Below are 16,540 nucleotides of genomic sequence, written 5' to 3' on the forward strand. Positions count from 1 at the left end.
TATTTAACCTGTGAAAGTCAAAACTGTCCCTATCTGAAGGTATAATTAACCTTTGGCAAATATACTCTTTCTGCTAAGTCTTCTTAAAAGGTAATAGGGATAATCCAAACAGCAATATTGAAACATGTAAAATAATTAGAGTCCAGTGAAAACAAGATAAAAGTGTTACAGGATGGTTGTTCCTTGGAATCAATTTCAAAACCATTATTCTGCTACTTAAAATTCAGATAAAATAATTTGTTCAAAGAAATATAACTTTTTTTCTTTCCTCAAGCTTCTTGCCATTTTCCTACATATTACATATTCCAAACACTGCTGAATTTCTGTATTGATCACAAGAATCTTTCGGGTTTGACTAATCTGGGAAGAACAAACAGAAATTAGAAATACTTTTATCACTATCTCAGAATAATTAAAAATCAACAATTATTAGCATTATGTATACATTCCTGAAACCAAGTAACGAAAAACCGTCTCTCATTGAAAGTTGAATATTAGCCAAGATTATGAATCTAATGTTAATATTATATCTAACACTGGCATCAACATTGGCATTTTTTCCATCTGGGTGCAAAGAATGCCAGTAACTGACAATATTCTCATGATTTCACTGAATTTACAGGTTTGATGATTTCTCTCTACTCAATCCAACACACTCATTTATACTATCAAGGTTATAACTGACTTTTTGTGTCTTATAAACTCATCTTGAGAAGTTTGGCTATGTGGTGATAAATTTTTGTCTAATGAAGCAACACAGGAAATGAAGTACATTTTACTGTTATTCTAATTTGGAAGTTGGAATATTGACCCATATTCTTCAGGTTTCTTTTTCTTTCATTACTTTGATTACTTTCTGTAGGGACATTACTTATGCCAGGGGAGTATATGAATAAACTAAAATACTGTGATATATAACTATATAAATCACTTCACTACTTGAAGAAAACACTCCCTGAATAAGCATAGATTATAACATCCTGAAAGGAGCACGTGTGTGCACGCAAAACACACACACACACACACATATACAGAAAGAAGAAACACACACACATACTTCTAGAGATAATTAAGCATAGGTGGGCCTTTGATGGCAGACATAGTCTCAGAATCAAAAATCTTTACAACTTATTCAAACCTCCCAAAGTTTGGTCTCCCTAGTTAAAAACCTTAGAGGACACAGGACCAATTTTCATGGTAAGATGAGGCAATAAGCAGGGGTTTCATAGGAAAAAGTATACAAATTAACTAATCTAAATAGATGTGGAAATAGACCTTTTCTTAATCCCACTAACTGGATCATGGCTAGTAGACTAGACACTTAACGCTTTGACCCTTTCAATGTATGAAACAAACAAAAAAACCAAATTTCATTCAGCCCTCAGCAGAGTAAATTCTGGTTCTGCAGCAAAAGAGGCAAAATGGTGGAAAAGCAGGTAGAATTAGTTTTGAGACCAAAATTTATATGTCATTGGTCAATCCAAATCTAAATATTCACCGTATCTTTGCAAATACAAAGTTCTATATCAGAAAGGACTTTTAAGCAATTTTAAAAATTAATAAACATTTACTTTTCTCTTCTAATTCTATCCCCAATTGAAAAAAGAAGAAAAGAAAAAAACTCATCAAAACAAATACACATAGTCAAGCAAAACAAATTCCCTCCTTGGCCATGTCCCCAGAATACATGTCTCATTCTTTTTCTTGAGTCCATCACACCTGAGAAAGGATGCATACCTCAGTAAGAGAAAGAATAACATAGAATCTGTTGTTTTTTAAGTTATCAATAATACTTCATAAACTCTTCAGAAATTGCCTTCTACTTAAAAGTTATTCTGCTGTTTCAAAAATTACCTTTTGTTGAAAGGCTAGAACTCCAAGTAATATCATACAGAAGAGCACCAACTTTATATTAATTTAGCATTCTCTGGGAAAAAAAATAGCTCGGTGATAATGACGCTTTGGATTTTTGCCAATGCTTAAAAAGTTAGGATTCTATTTCTTCCCTCCTTGGGCTGTCAAAAATGTAATAGAAATTCACATTTCCACTATGTAGTTTTGCTCCATTTATACAAGTCAGAGCAAGCTTCATGCACATACTGAGAGATAGGATATAATACAGTGTGAAAAGCAACTTTCAACAGCTGTTTACTTGTTGAAATGATAAGCAGTGGAGACAGAGATACCGAAGATCAATGTTTTTTACTCTTTGCCTAACAAATAACTTTGCAAAGAGAGGGGAGAAGAGGTTGGGAAATAGAGAAAAAGAGACAAAGACAAGAGACTCAGATGAAGAGAGACACAGAAGGACAGAGAGATAGAGAAACATAGACATGTCCTGGGATGGTTTAAAAGTGACTAGCTCCAGAGCAACGGAAGAAGGGTGTTTGAAGATTAAGGCAATCAGCTACAAGAAATTTTTTTCCTCCCTATTTTTGTTAGGGAAGATCAAGTTGGGTGGAGAACTTTGGGCAGGAAAGTATTTTTTCATCACCCAAGAATTTGAAGGAGGGAAAATAGCTCAAATAATTTTTAAATTATAAAATGTGCAAGGCAGTGAAAGGACCATTTAAAAAGCCCACCCAACTCCTGGAAATTAAAGCTGGAGAGTCGTACTTACTTACGAAGGCTGCCCTCCCAATCTTCTCTAGGAAAAATTCAGAAGTTTGCAGAGTACCAAAGATATGGTGGCAACAGGCTTTTCTTCCCAAGACTCATTGTTTCTTATCTCTTTTGACCTCTGAACAGGAGGCTACCAGGAGCCAGGAAACCCTCAGTTCTCCTATTGACCTTTCCCCTGGCCTCTGCCAAATCACTTAACCTCTCAGCCTCAGTTTTCCTATCTGGAGGGGGGAAGGGCTACCATCTGATAGAAGCCACGGGATACAGGAGCTTCATTAGAGAAGGTTTTGTCAAGCACTTGCAAGATGAGAGGGTTACATAAGCGCTGGGGTATTATTATCATCATACACCCCCATACAACCAGGGCTGCCAGACAAACAAAAGAGCAGTTCCAAGAAGAGGAGGAGCAGAAATAGGAGTTACACTGAGGGTGAATTTAGGGACACCGCTTAAACTGACTGGATGAGGGAAAAGAGCAATTCAATATGTACAAGCAAAGCTCTCTAAACAAACAGGGAACTGCAGCTGGCAGAGGCTGATGAGGTGAAGAAAGCCACAGGCTCTCATTGTGAGGGCAAGCAGCCCCGGGCAAGGATTCCATGCTTGTGGTTCTCCGCTCTATGTGGGCCTTAGCACAGTAGCTGCCTGTGGCAGCATGGACCAGATGACGAGGATGCGGTATCTGGGGGCTGCAGAGGTTCCAGGGACCAAGTGCTTGGTAAATACAGTTGTTCCTTAGGCCAGGTGCTGTTTCTGGCTTTCAGATCTGGACTGCTCACTGTCCTACTGTTGGTCACCAGTGAATCTGGGCATCATGCTACTACTCTGTCTCTTTGAAGGACTCAATCAATAAGGTGTGAGGGGGCACTTTATACTGTGTACAGGAAATGAGGTAGAATTTGGAAAGGATTTTGGCTCAAGTGACTTGGGATCACTTCCAGCTCTATGACTTGTTAGCTGTTAGCTGTGTGAAACAGCAGATAAGGACTGGCCCTCTGATTTTCTTTGTACAGGGAATTTCCTGGGAAGAAATACCATCTATCATTGCAGGCCATCACTTGCTCTATATCTCAGAGCTTTTACTGGAGTAAAGCTTCGAAGTGAAATGACTTTGTTCAGGTTCTGTGGGTAGTAAATATTAGAGATAAGATCTCACCACACTCACCACATCACACTGTTCTCTCTAGTTTTGTGACCTTGGATAAACTACTTTACTTCTTCAGAGTATCAGTTTCTTCATTTGTAAAATAGGAAGGTGTTGACCCTGTAGCCTTCCCACTCTGCTACCCTATAAAATATCAGGGAAGTTCAAAACCCCCTGAATCACACTGTTAGGAAAAGGACCATCATTAAGGGCCCAAAGCTCCTTTCCCATCATTGAGGTGTTGGAATATCAACTAGTATACAATTCCTCCCAAGTCTTCCCTCTCCCTTGAGTAGTTAGCACCACTTCCTAGGTCCATATTCCTTGATCCCATTCCCCCAATATCTAGTCCTGCTAGATCTGGACAATAAATTTATTAAAAACCTAACAGAAGCAGTTAGGGGGTGCAGTGGATACAGCACCAGCCCTGGAGTCAGGAAGACCTGAATGCAAATCTGGCCTGACTCTTAATTGCCTAGCTTGTGACCTTGGGCAAGTCACTTAACTTTATTGCCTTGCAAAAAAAAATAACCTAACAGATTTTACTGGTTTGAGGGAGTATCACATTCCCTCTAAGGCCCTTGGGTGCATCCAGTTTCACCTGAGGTTCCAGTGTTCCAGATCTGTTTTCATCATCTTCCCTGACTACCTTTCTTATTGTGAGCAGGCCATCTAAATAAAGATGATTTCTCTTGTGACTCCCTTTTTCTATAAATATCTTTGAGCCTTTCTAAATCTACATTTAGACAAGGAATATCTGCATTACCTACCCCATTGATTTGTTGCTAGAATTAAGAGATAAAGTATATAAAGCATTTCAAAACTCCAAATTATTATGTAAATGTTAACTATCATATCATCATCAACATGAAAGATAATGACAACAATATTTTGTAGTTGATACTTTGTTTTCCTACAGGTTGTGCACATGGTTCCCTAGATGTGCACATGCTCCCTACTGAATAATAATAATAATAATAATAATAATAATTAATAACCAATAATAATTACAATAATGATAAATAGTGTGGTATAATTGACAAGGGCTGGCTGTGGTAGAGCTGTGCACAAATCCTGCTTCTAATGTTGTCCATATGACCAATGTTGAAAGTTTGATTAACCTTTCTGAGTCTAAGGGAACATTAATATTATAAATCACACAGTTAAACCATAAGTCCTTTACATGCTACTATAATAACAGAAGTGTTGCTGCTGCTGCTGCTGCTGCTGTTAACTGCTTGTGTTGGTAATCCAGATAAAGAATATTCATCTGATGAATTGCCAGGAATAACTTCAAATTCCTATAGCTTGAATTGAGATTATGCAAATAAATAATTTTAATATTAGTAGCTATTTTAGAGGTCCTTTAATCTAACTCATTTCACAGATAAGGAAACTGAGACCTAATTTATTTATAACAGACTACATCAATAGTGTTAAGCTAGAACTAGAACATGATTTACCCTTTGACATACCCAAATGGACATAGTGAGACATGTTAAAGTTAAATTATAAAAAGACAATGACTAATATCTTGATTGACCTGCTCAATGGATCTTTAACTATACCAGGCTACCTACCTCTACATTCTACATTTCCTCATCCACAGAGAGATAACAAATGACTATGTAATGATATAATGTTAAGATCATATCTTCTAGACAAATATGATACCAGTGTTTTCTGAGATTGCAAGGTTTAAAATAATAGCTTTCATAAGGGAAGATCTAACATCTTCTGGCTCTATGACTATGGGGTAGAAAGTAGAAAAACTTTTGTTTTGTGTCAAATTGAAGTTGAATGAAGGTTACATAATCCATCCATCCATTCATCCATGCACACACACACACACACACACACACACACACACACACACACACACACATATATATATATATATATATATATATATTCATACAGGGGAACAGACAATTTTGATGTTTCTTTCCCTAATTCAAGCAAAGGCAGGTGAAGAACTAAGTTGAATGTAATATGGACTTGGATGTATTTAGGATCATTATACAGACTGATTCTAGAAGCCTAATGTTGGAAGTACATGAATATGGTGTGAGACTCTTGGTATGGAAACTTCCAATTTTCAGTGTTGCAACTTACACAAAGTACATAGAATGCATATAGCATCATTTAATCATTTTCCAAAGTTCAGCACTTTTCATTCTCAAGCAATGCATTCATCTTCATTTTACTTATGGAGAAAATGAGTTGCAAAAGTTGAAGAGTCTTGATTGTAGGATATACTAGTCTGTCACCAGGTCCTCAGTTAGAAGACGGGGTAGATAATGGACTTGGAATCTGGGGGGAACAAGTTTGGATATGACCTAGTTGTATAGCCATAATAAAAGAACATCTAATCTCTCTAAGCTTTAATTTATTTTTTTAAACTAAGAATAAAACCTATATTATCTACCTCATAGGATTATTGAGAGGCCCTCAATTAGACAAACTACATCAAATATTTAGGAACTCTTTTGGGGAACTGGAACATCAATTTCATTGGTGTAGGCAACTTCCAGCAAGAAGCTGTATCTCCTGTTCCATGTCTAAGAGAAAGGCCTGGGGCAGTGACAGGCTAAAGTGAGCTGTCCAGGGTTACACAGCAAATATTCATCAGAGGCGGTGAGACTCAAACACAAGTCCTGGATCCAACGCCAGCTCACTACTGACTACTTTTCTCTACCTCCTCAATAAACATTAAAGACTATCTAAATAGAAATTTTTATTAGTGTTGTTGGTTTTATTTGTATGCTACTGAATGATGATAATATGAAGGTTATAAAATAAATATTTAAATTGGGTCGGTAAACTTTACTCCAGGCTCAATACCATTAAAAGACCTTAATTAAATGCCTATTTGCCTGTTGTGTTGCCTTATACACAAAGCTCTGTAGATCAAGGAAACAGATCCAAAAATAACTTGCCTGCACAATAAACCTGTACCCTTCGCACCCTCTCCCATTTCTTATGTGCCATGAACCAAGCTAATCAAGATAGAGGCTGAGTCCTGTTGGACAAGGGTTCATTTAAACCACATCTGTTGCTCATCAAACTTCCATTTGGGGAAATGGATAGTTCTCTTTTGCAGTTAGATTTTGCTAGGCCTTATGGCACTACATCTCCTGCATTAATTTCACAATACACCAGCACATCCATGCTATCAGGTCCCTGGCCTGAATACTGCACTTCTTATCCCTTCCCCCTACCCTCTACTTCAAAGGATTCCTCACTTCACTAATTCTAGAACATAAATTGATTTTTCTCCCATTTGTTGTAGTTGACAATAGGATGGCTGACACAGCAGCATTGCTAAAATGACAGCTCATTTCTATTCCAGGGGAAGGAATTTCTATTAATGCTCTTAATGAGGAGCATCCCTATGAGAGATGGGAAATCATCTTTGCTTAGCAGTAACCTGATTAGGATGGCAAATACATGGTACTTAGAAAGGAAATAATCAGACAAGGGCAGGGAGGTACAGGAAATGATTTAAACAGATCCAAATTAATAGGAAGAATTAATTCACTGCAGTTTCCTAATAGTGGTCTGTGTATTTGACATAGATAAGATCACAGGGTAGAGGGTAGATTTGAAATTGGCCTTCAGATGCACTGGCATTTCATTGGAAAAGAAACTTACTGGTCATAGTGAAATAGGAACATGCTCTTACATTTTCCCAGAGCTGGAGGTGTGTGTGTGTGTGTGGGATGATGGTAGTAGTGTTATGAATTTCAGTAAACCCAAGGAAAGGTAAAGAAACTACAGGTTATGTGATATGTTGACATATTTTACAAACATTTTTATGCACAAGTTTAAAGTACTTCTGCTATTTGCAATAATAGTCCTACTATGTGCAAGCAACTGTTTATCTAAAAAATGCAATCCAGAAAATATTTACTATGTGCAAGTTAGTATATCACATCCTGAAGATTCAAATGATTGAGTTCTTTTTCTTAAGGAGCTTAAAATCTTAGAGAGTATACCTGTGTAACACACATACATGTGATGATAATGTTCTAAGATTTTCTGAAAACAAGCTCATTGGTTTTTTCCTTCATCATTTTCTTCCTTTCTTTGAAAACTGGAACAGCTGCCATTCTCTCATATGGCAGCACAATCCTTCAGCATCTTTACATTTTTCAAAAAATCTCTGATGGGAGAAGGGAGTGCATTTGACCTGGTAACTTGAGAACTCATTGAAAACTCATGCTCTCTTTCTCTCCCTACATATCTTAAATACCAACTTTCTACATTGCTCTTTGCCAGATCTTCTCCCAATCCAAAGATCGTTCATCTTAGCAGAGAAAAACAAATGCAAAATCAAAGGTGAACAATTCTGCTTCCTCTGTCAACCATTATTATCATCTTCTGGAGAAACAATCTCATTCCTTCTTTTATTGTACTCTTTCACTAAAATAGAATAAAATGGCATTCTTTTTTATTGTCTTTATCTTCCTTGCCAGTCACAAGGCATGTTGGGCTGACATTATTCTTACAGTGCCATGCCCTATATTTGTAACTGTATGAATTGATGTAGAATGAAGAAAGCACCACTAAAAGAACAAAATGACTAGGACAATTTAAATTAAAACAACAATAAAAGGAAGCAAATCTCAGATATAATTCAAAGATCTTAAAATTGGGAGGACAGGTGTTGCAACATTTCCCTCTTTTTTGATAGAGAAGTAGGAAATTTTGGAAGGCTTTAGAATGTTTGACTTTTCTTGTTGTTGCAAGACAGGATGCTAGGTGTGTGGGGGTGTGTGGGGGTGTGTGGGTGTGGGTATGTGCAATATTAGGAAATGACCATGCCAAATGACAAAAGTCATCTATAAAATTTCAAAAAATAAAAATAATACAAAATAAATTCTAAGGTGACTGATGATCCTGTACAAGTAATCATGTTGACTCTTTGGAAAGCTCTTTTTCTCTTTACTAGAATATTTTTGTTTCTTCAGAATTTCATTCTTGAGAATTTGCTATTTCTCATAGATTGACTACCCTTCTAGAATTTTAGTGAATAGATCTTACCTCTCCTTTTTCTTAATTAAAATATTAGAAGGAAAGTCAATTGTTTATAACTGACTGGCCAGGATATTTGTCTGGGGAGTAGCAAATGTCTGGCCATGTCCAGAAGCAGGGTACATATATTCAGGACTGTACAACTTAAGAGATAGGTGGCCTCAAACTCATATGAGATTAATGATGGTACCTGAATCCCTTGTAAAGATGCACAAACTGGGGTATTTGTTAAGGGAAACTGATTATGAGTTAGTATGGACCTGCAAGGAAAGTGCTGAAATGGCCATTTACAAGCAAAATAATTTAAGGAACATCACTAGGTATATTAGCTATTTTTGGGGTTGATCCAATGGCATAAAATCAGAAATTTAGTTTGGATTTTAGAGCCAGGAAGACCTTTCTAAAGACATTGGTATAAAAACTTTCAGTGGAAGGAGGCAGCAACTTTGGAAATGTACCTATTATCTTGATGATTATATGGCCTATTTTAGAGGGCCCCTTGAAAGTAAATAGGAATAGTATTATCCATTTGTTGGAAACTATATTCCTGGATTACCAACTAGCACCAGAGGAACATTATTGGATTTGTAGGACTATTGCCTACACACAGTTATCCAAAGAGTTGGTCAGGGAGTTGTTTTCTAGACTTAAGGACCTACTACCTGATGGGAGTTGGGGCTATGGAATCCCAGTTTATATCCTAAATAGACTAATAAGACTCTAAGTTGTAGTAGAAAAATGACCAATCACACAGCTAAGGCCTTGGACTTACTGACTGATCAAGCCTTGCTAACAAAAGAGGCGATTAGTCATCATAGATTGGTATTAGACTACCTTTTGGCTGAAGAAGGAGTCTGTGGTAAACTGAACTTATCAAATTGTTGTTTAAGGATAGATGACAATGGGAAGGTGCTAAAGGAGATAACTAGGGATAATCAGAAAGTTGGCACATGTGCCAGTCCAAACCTGGACAAGCCCCTTTAGTACTTCTTTGGATGAATAGGTTTACTGGTTCAGGATGGAAACAGTTACTGGGTATCTTACTGTTGGCCCTAAAGGGGATAATCCTATTAGCTGTGTGTCTCTGGTGTATGATCTAGTTAATAACTCAAATAGTACAAAATTCTATCAGCAAATTAGGACTGGTGTATGGCTCTAATAATGAAGAGGTAAAAATATTGATAGAAAAAGTCAGTAGTCCTACCAAGGATGAGGATTGTGAATTAATTTGAGGAAGACACAGCTGGTAAAGTGTGAAGACCAAGTTGTTATTAAAAAGAAAAGGGGGGGGTTATGAGGAATGTAGGGTGTTGGTCTTCACAGGGTGTGGAGGGGAGACCTTAGGGAATCCATTACAAAGGGGGAATGGCCCAGCCAATCAAAAAACTGGAAGAGTTTTCCTAATCCCATTCCAGAGATGGCAAACCCCAAACCAGTTCTCAAGGGTCAAGAGCAACCTAGAGTCTTGACCTTCTCCTTTGCGCATGCTCAAAGAGATCTATCTGTTCTTGCTCATTAGTATAATGAGCAGGGTGGGGAAATATATAGGAACTGAAGTATCAATTAGATTTGTGACCCCAGCCTATGGATGGCACAAAGGGTCAGGAATAAAGTCTTTCAAAGTGCATAAAAGAGCTTATATGTTGGAATTTCCTCGCCCTTCTCTCCCACCATGAGAGAGGTATGCCACTTTGTTAAGCTATTTTAATAAAAACCATTTTGATCACTCTGGGAAAAAAAGGAAAGTCAGTTCTTGAAGTACACAAAATGAAATAAAATACAAAAATAAATAAAATTTGCTTTCAATCAATTGAGGGTATGTTTCCAACTATGCTTAGTATTTCTTCTATCATTATTTCTAGATTGGAGTTATCATTTCACCACAAAAATTCTCATCATTTCCACCCTAGTGACAAATTCCTCCTTGTTCGTAAATGTTCCTCCACCTTATCATTAAGGCAAGTCAAGATATTATTATCTATTCTGCTTTTGGCAGAGATTTTGCTCTAGCATATGTTCAGATAATTAAAGTCTCCTATCACTGTTATATGATACTTTTCCTAGGCCAGACTTCAGTCCTGTGGTATAATGGGTAGAGGGCTGGACTTGGAATTAGCAAGACCTCAAGCCAAAACCCACTGTTGACAAATACTCTGCTTTCATGGATAAATCACTTGAAACATCTGTTTTCTTATCTGTAAAATGGGGATAATACCATTCTCATGTAGTATTATTTGACTCAAGAGTACAGATACAGAAAGAGCAATGGTTCTGGAGTCAAAAGATCTTGGTTCAAATTGTGCCTCTGTCTTGGGATTCAGTTAGCTCATTTGTAAATTGATGAGACTGGGCGGGGTGACTTCCAGGCTCTCTTTCAGCTCTTTATCCAAAACCTTATCATTTGAACCATCATCACTGTTATCTCTCTTTCTTGTCCTACTCTTCACTTTTCTTTCTCTTCAACTGTTTTGTAGTTGACTGATGGCAATAGCACTTCTGTTTGAACTTTACCCAGGTGTTCTTCAGCATTTTTAGCCTTAACTGGATGCTTATTTTTTCTGGGATTGCAAACTGGTGGATAATTTGGATAGGAATGAGGAAGGAATAGATAGGACTTAAGAAAGAGAAAAGAAGTATTTTTTTTAATTAATTAAGAATTGTAAGCAGTTCCTTTGATCTTCAATCACAGAAAACTCTTTACTTTCATTCTATTTTCCTGTAAGTATTGGAATGGCTTTAAAAAAAATCCCAAAAGACACTGCAAGCTACAATGCAATCTGCATTTTCCTTTACACATATCTCCAACCCAACCTCCCAGAAATTCCTAGAACATTAGCTATTGATCTCTAGCTACTTCTAGTTAATATTAAATTATCTTCCATGGGAATATGTCCCCATTTCCATTTGCTATGCATCCCTTCAACATACATAACAGTATGGTCCAATTTATGATAAATGAGTTTGTTGCATCCTCATTTTATATAGCTAACAAAGAGTTATCTTCAATCATAAGACAAAGGAAACGTGTCAACACTGAGTACAACTCAGTCAAACACTGAGTGTTTTAATAGTTGGCATATTTCATCTTATACCAAGTCAAGCGTCTCATGCCATAGCATTCAGGCATTCCTAATAATCACTGGAGTCAGAATTTCACAATGTGATTCTTTTATCTAGTTTTCAGTGAATCCCCTGCCCATGTGAATGCTTTCTATTCGATCACAAGCACAAAAATAAATCTCAATGACAAATATTTTGATTCTATTTAATTTTAGATTTTATCAGGTTTCTATATTTCAAGGCACCTTTCTGAGCTATGGAGATACAAACAAAAATATCTGCTCCTTGTCCACAGGGGTTTACATTTTTTGGAGTGGAAGAAAAAATGACATATACATAGTTAACTACAATAAAAGATAAAGAATAATAGGGGCAAAACTCAAATATTCTAATGACTCTTGAGGAAGGTAAGAACATATTCAGGAAGAAAGACTCTGAAAAGGAGTCACTGAAGAGATGACATCTGGCCTGAATTTTGATGAAAGATAAAGATTCTGAAAGACAGCTCAGTTTTACATGAAGATAAGGCAGGAATGCATTCTAGGTATGGAAGAGGGCCTTTATAAATTCACTGAGATTGGCTGTAAATTGATCATTTTTAAGACAGGAGAAAATTTGGGGGACAGTTGAAAATTTTTCATATCCAAATTCAATTCAACAAAAATTTATTCAGCATATTTGTTAGACACTGGTTGGGAAACAACAGTCTGGGGTCAACTCCCTCTTTGTTTCCTGAATCCTTTCTAAGATATCTCTGACAAGTAGTTATTCCACTTCTAATTGAAGACTTCCATTGTTGAGGAGCTCACTATATAATTCGGTAATCCATTTCATTTCAGGACTGCCCTAATTATCAGGCAAGTGGTAACTGTCAGTAACATAATCTTTGATGGAAATTTAATAAAGATTAATATGTTAATATTCAATCATTTAATATCTATCATCTCTCTATTTAACCTATCCATTCATCTATCTATCTTTAATTCTACAAACTCCAAAAGGGAACTAATAATAATGACCTGGAATGAGATAGATAAAGTAGATTAGTAAGATTAATCCAAATGTGAAGTCCTAAAAGAAGGATGTGAAGAGTGATGATGATGATGATGATGATGATGATTATCCTTTGTTTTTGAAGCCATAACATCAGGGAGGTGATACCATGACAAGCAAGTGAATTGGATTTGAACAAGGAAGGGGTTGTACTAAGTCCAGTATCACTTTCTCCTGGGTCATCTGGGTCCAGTGGTCAGATATGAATCAGGACAACTGGAGAGAGCCCTGGATGAAGGCAATCAGGGTTAAGTGAACTGCCCAAGGTCACATAGCTAGTAAGTATCAAGTGTCTAAGGCCAAATTCCAACTCAGGTCCTCCTGACTCCAGCCAGGTCTGGTGCTCTAAACCCTGTACCACTTAGCTGCTCTAATCAAGGAATAAAAAAAGGGAGCAATTGAGAGAATTGTTTAATTAAGTGAAGTGAAATGATTGGTCTAAGTCTGCATATAGGACTTTCTTCAAATGCATTAAGTTCTAACCTTGAAATTTCCTTGCATTCAAGGGTTCTTAACTTGGGATCCATAAATAGATTTCAGATTCATAGGTTTATGAACTTGGATGGGAAGTTATATCTTTATATTCACTAATCTCTAAGTGAAAATTAGAATTTTCTTCAATTGTTTGAAAACTATTATGACAGTTTCACCAGATATATGACATTAAGAAGCTTAAAAAAGAAGGAAACAAGTTTTTATTAAATATTTATTATGATCCAGGCACAGTGCTAAGCACTTAATAAATATCTTATTTGATTTTCACCACAATCCTGGGAATGAGCAGGTTGAGCAAATAAAAACTGAACCCAACTGATATAGAATGTCCCGAAAGTCTGAAGACAATTTTAAACTATTAAAACTTAAAGTTCCCTTAAGACTTTTGGGACATTCTATATAGTGTTTAACAAAAATGAAAAAAGTACTTTCTAAAATCAATCCTATAAGGCAAGTAATAGAAGTATTTTTATTTCCACTTGATAGGTCAGATAACTGAAACTCACTGAAACTTTCATGTAGTCACATGTTTAGTAAGTGGAGATCTACATCTTCTTCCTCAAATCCAGTCCTTTCCCCATGTAAGAATGAATTTATAAATTCTATTTATTAAGCAATTTCTATATGCCAAACTCTAGATTAAGAAATGTTGGAGTTCAGTCATTTCAGTCTTGTCCAAATCTTTGTGATCCATTTGGTGTTTTCCTGGTAAAGATAATGGAGTAGTTTGAGATTTTGAGATTTACTTAGGTTCACATAGCTAGTAAATGTCATAGGTCACATTTGAACTCAGATCTTTCTGACTCTAAATGAGGGACTCTTTCCAAGACACCACTAAGCTGCCCTTATTAGGAAATTGGAAGGGGCAATAGATTTGCTTTCCCTCAATGAATTTAGATACTCTCAGGGGCATTCAGCATATGAAAAAGAACGATTTTCAGTCCTGAAGGGTATCTTTGAAAGTGTCATCTCATTTGTTGGATGGGATGGCAACGAACAGATGGTGATGGTGGTAATGGGCTGGCTCTATGTGTGAGAACTTCTGGCTTCTTTAGAATTTTCTGATATCTCCATGCTCCCATCCCCTTGCTCCACCCCCAGCTGCTGCTTAGCTCGGGTCCCTTCCCTTAACACCCCAAACTTGGACAATAGTGACTGTCATTATTCATAGTACTCTAGGGAGTTTTCTGGCCAGGATCTAAGGGTGTGGTTTTTGAAAGAGAAATTCTCTTTTAAAAATATTTAGGTGGTGACAACAAAGACAGACAGACCCTGATATCCAGGCAGTGATGCCACATCCTGTTTTGTCACACCCCCCAACACACTGAGACAAACAGATTATAATTTGCTACAAATTTACCAGTTATTCAATGATTGTGTCTATAAGATAGTGGACAAATCATTTGGCACAGATAAAGTGCCACCTCAATGAGAAAAATTCTGGGAGGTGTGTTTCCAGCTCCTTAGTTCTGTATCCTACTTCCCCCTTGTTCCCCTCTCCAGTAAATGTTTTGCAGTGAATTGATTCTCTTGAATTTTTAATGTCTGTCAGATTTAATTGTTATTTTTGTTTTATGGTGTTAGAAGGATCAGAACTGGACATCAGAGACATATAGCTCAATGCGTGATGTTTGAAATTTTCGTTTTAGGTATCAAGTAATGTAAAACAAACAGGATATTAGAAGAGAATTTATATTTGTAAAGTGTTCTAATTTCATTCCATTGTTAAGCAACAATAAAGGAATTTTTCCCTGAAAAGTACAGAAAAGCAACTGGTTTAAAATGTCAAACTGAAATCATAGAATACTTCCTCTAGAGAGACCCTGGGAGACTTAACCTTCTCATTTAAGAGATCAGGAAATCTGAGCATCAGAAAGAAAGTAACTTTCCCATAGTCTCATCTCTTGCTTCCGTTTCCTTGCGTCCATTCAAATGACCACTGCCCTAATTCAGAGTCTTATCACCTATTCACTAGAATATCCTAATTACCTCATAATTGGACTTCCTGTTTCCACACTCTCTTTTCCTCTAATCCATCAACCACAAATTGCAAAAATTGTCTTTTAAAGGCATAGGCTGATCAGATCATTCTTCTGCTCAAAAACCTTCTTATTGCCTTTAGTATAAAAATCAGCTCTTTTATATCTGCCACTTTAATGCCTGCTGTAATATTCCTCCATCTTTCTTTCAAGCTTATTCATGTATTCTAGATTTTATCCAAATTGGACTACTAGTTATTTCTCCAACATGACCTGCCATCTATCACCTTTGTTCCAAGTTTGGACCATACTCTCTCATCACCTTGACCTTTTAGAATATTTATTTGTCTTCCATATGCCCCCCCCCCAGTGTCCCAGAAAAAGCTTTTATGATCTATTTCATGGGACTGTTACAATGAAAATATTTTGTGAATTTTAAAGCACCATATAAATTTGAGCTATTATTATTTAAAATTAAATTTACTTAGTGGAATTTTAACACAATAGTAAAAGTCATAAGGCTAGTCTATAAAGTCTGATGATAAAACAAAGGTGAATTTCGATCTTTCTGTGGTGAATTAGCAAACAGAAAGGAGTACATTAAATCCATTAGGAAAAAGTAGGAGGAATTTTGCCTATTCCTGTACCATTTCATATAAATCATGTATATATGTGTATATGTGAGTATCAAGAAACATATATGTGTGTGTATGTATGTATATATATGTATATATATACATATACATATATATATATATATATATATGTATGTATGTATGTATGTATAGAATCTCTCCCCCAAAAAGAACGTCATCTCCTTGAGGGCAGGGATAGTTTTTATTTAGGTCTTTGTATCCGCTGGCATATAGCAGGAATTAATAAATGCTTGTTTTTAGTGTATTTTAGGCAAATCTTTCTAGTGGATATTAATGTATTTTAGCAAAGTTAGAATGGGCATTTCCTCTTGCATCATTGACTTCTTCTAGAAGATATGAAAAGACAGCTATTATTTGCTGATAGCGATAAAGGACTCCAATTATCTCTCAGCTAGACTTTCATCTTCTTTTGTTGAATATAAACAACATCCAGTAAGATATTTTCATTGTACTAAATAACATTGTACCAACCTTGTAAGGGAAGACAGGAGGCA

The 16,540-nt window shown here is 36.3% G+C and overlaps 1 protein-coding gene across 3 annotated transcripts in view; it reads right to left on the bottom strand.

Moving 5' to 3' along the window:
- SULF1 (sulfatase 1) overlaps nucleotides 1-16,540 on the bottom strand; it is a 207,148-nt gene that overhangs the window by 172,759 nt on the left and 17,849 nt on the right. Inside the window, exon 1 of one of the 3 annotated variants that reach the window (XM_074202299.1) lies at nucleotides 2,621-4,566. The exons of the other annotated variants lie outside the window; for them this stretch is intronic. The gene's annotated coding sequence lies outside the window, so the exon portion shown is untranslated. Of the gene's footprint in view, nucleotides 1-2,620; nucleotides 4,567-16,540 lie in introns of those variants that run through there. 3 annotated transcript variants of the gene reach the window in all.

Source organism: Macrotis lagotis, chromosome X, assembly GCF_037893015.1.
Source record: "Macrotis lagotis isolate mMagLag1 chromosome X, bilby.v1.9.chrom.fasta, whole genome shotgun sequence".
In the NCBI taxonomy this organism is placed as follows: Eukaryota; Metazoa; Chordata; class Mammalia; order Peramelemorphia; family Peramelidae; genus Macrotis; species Macrotis lagotis.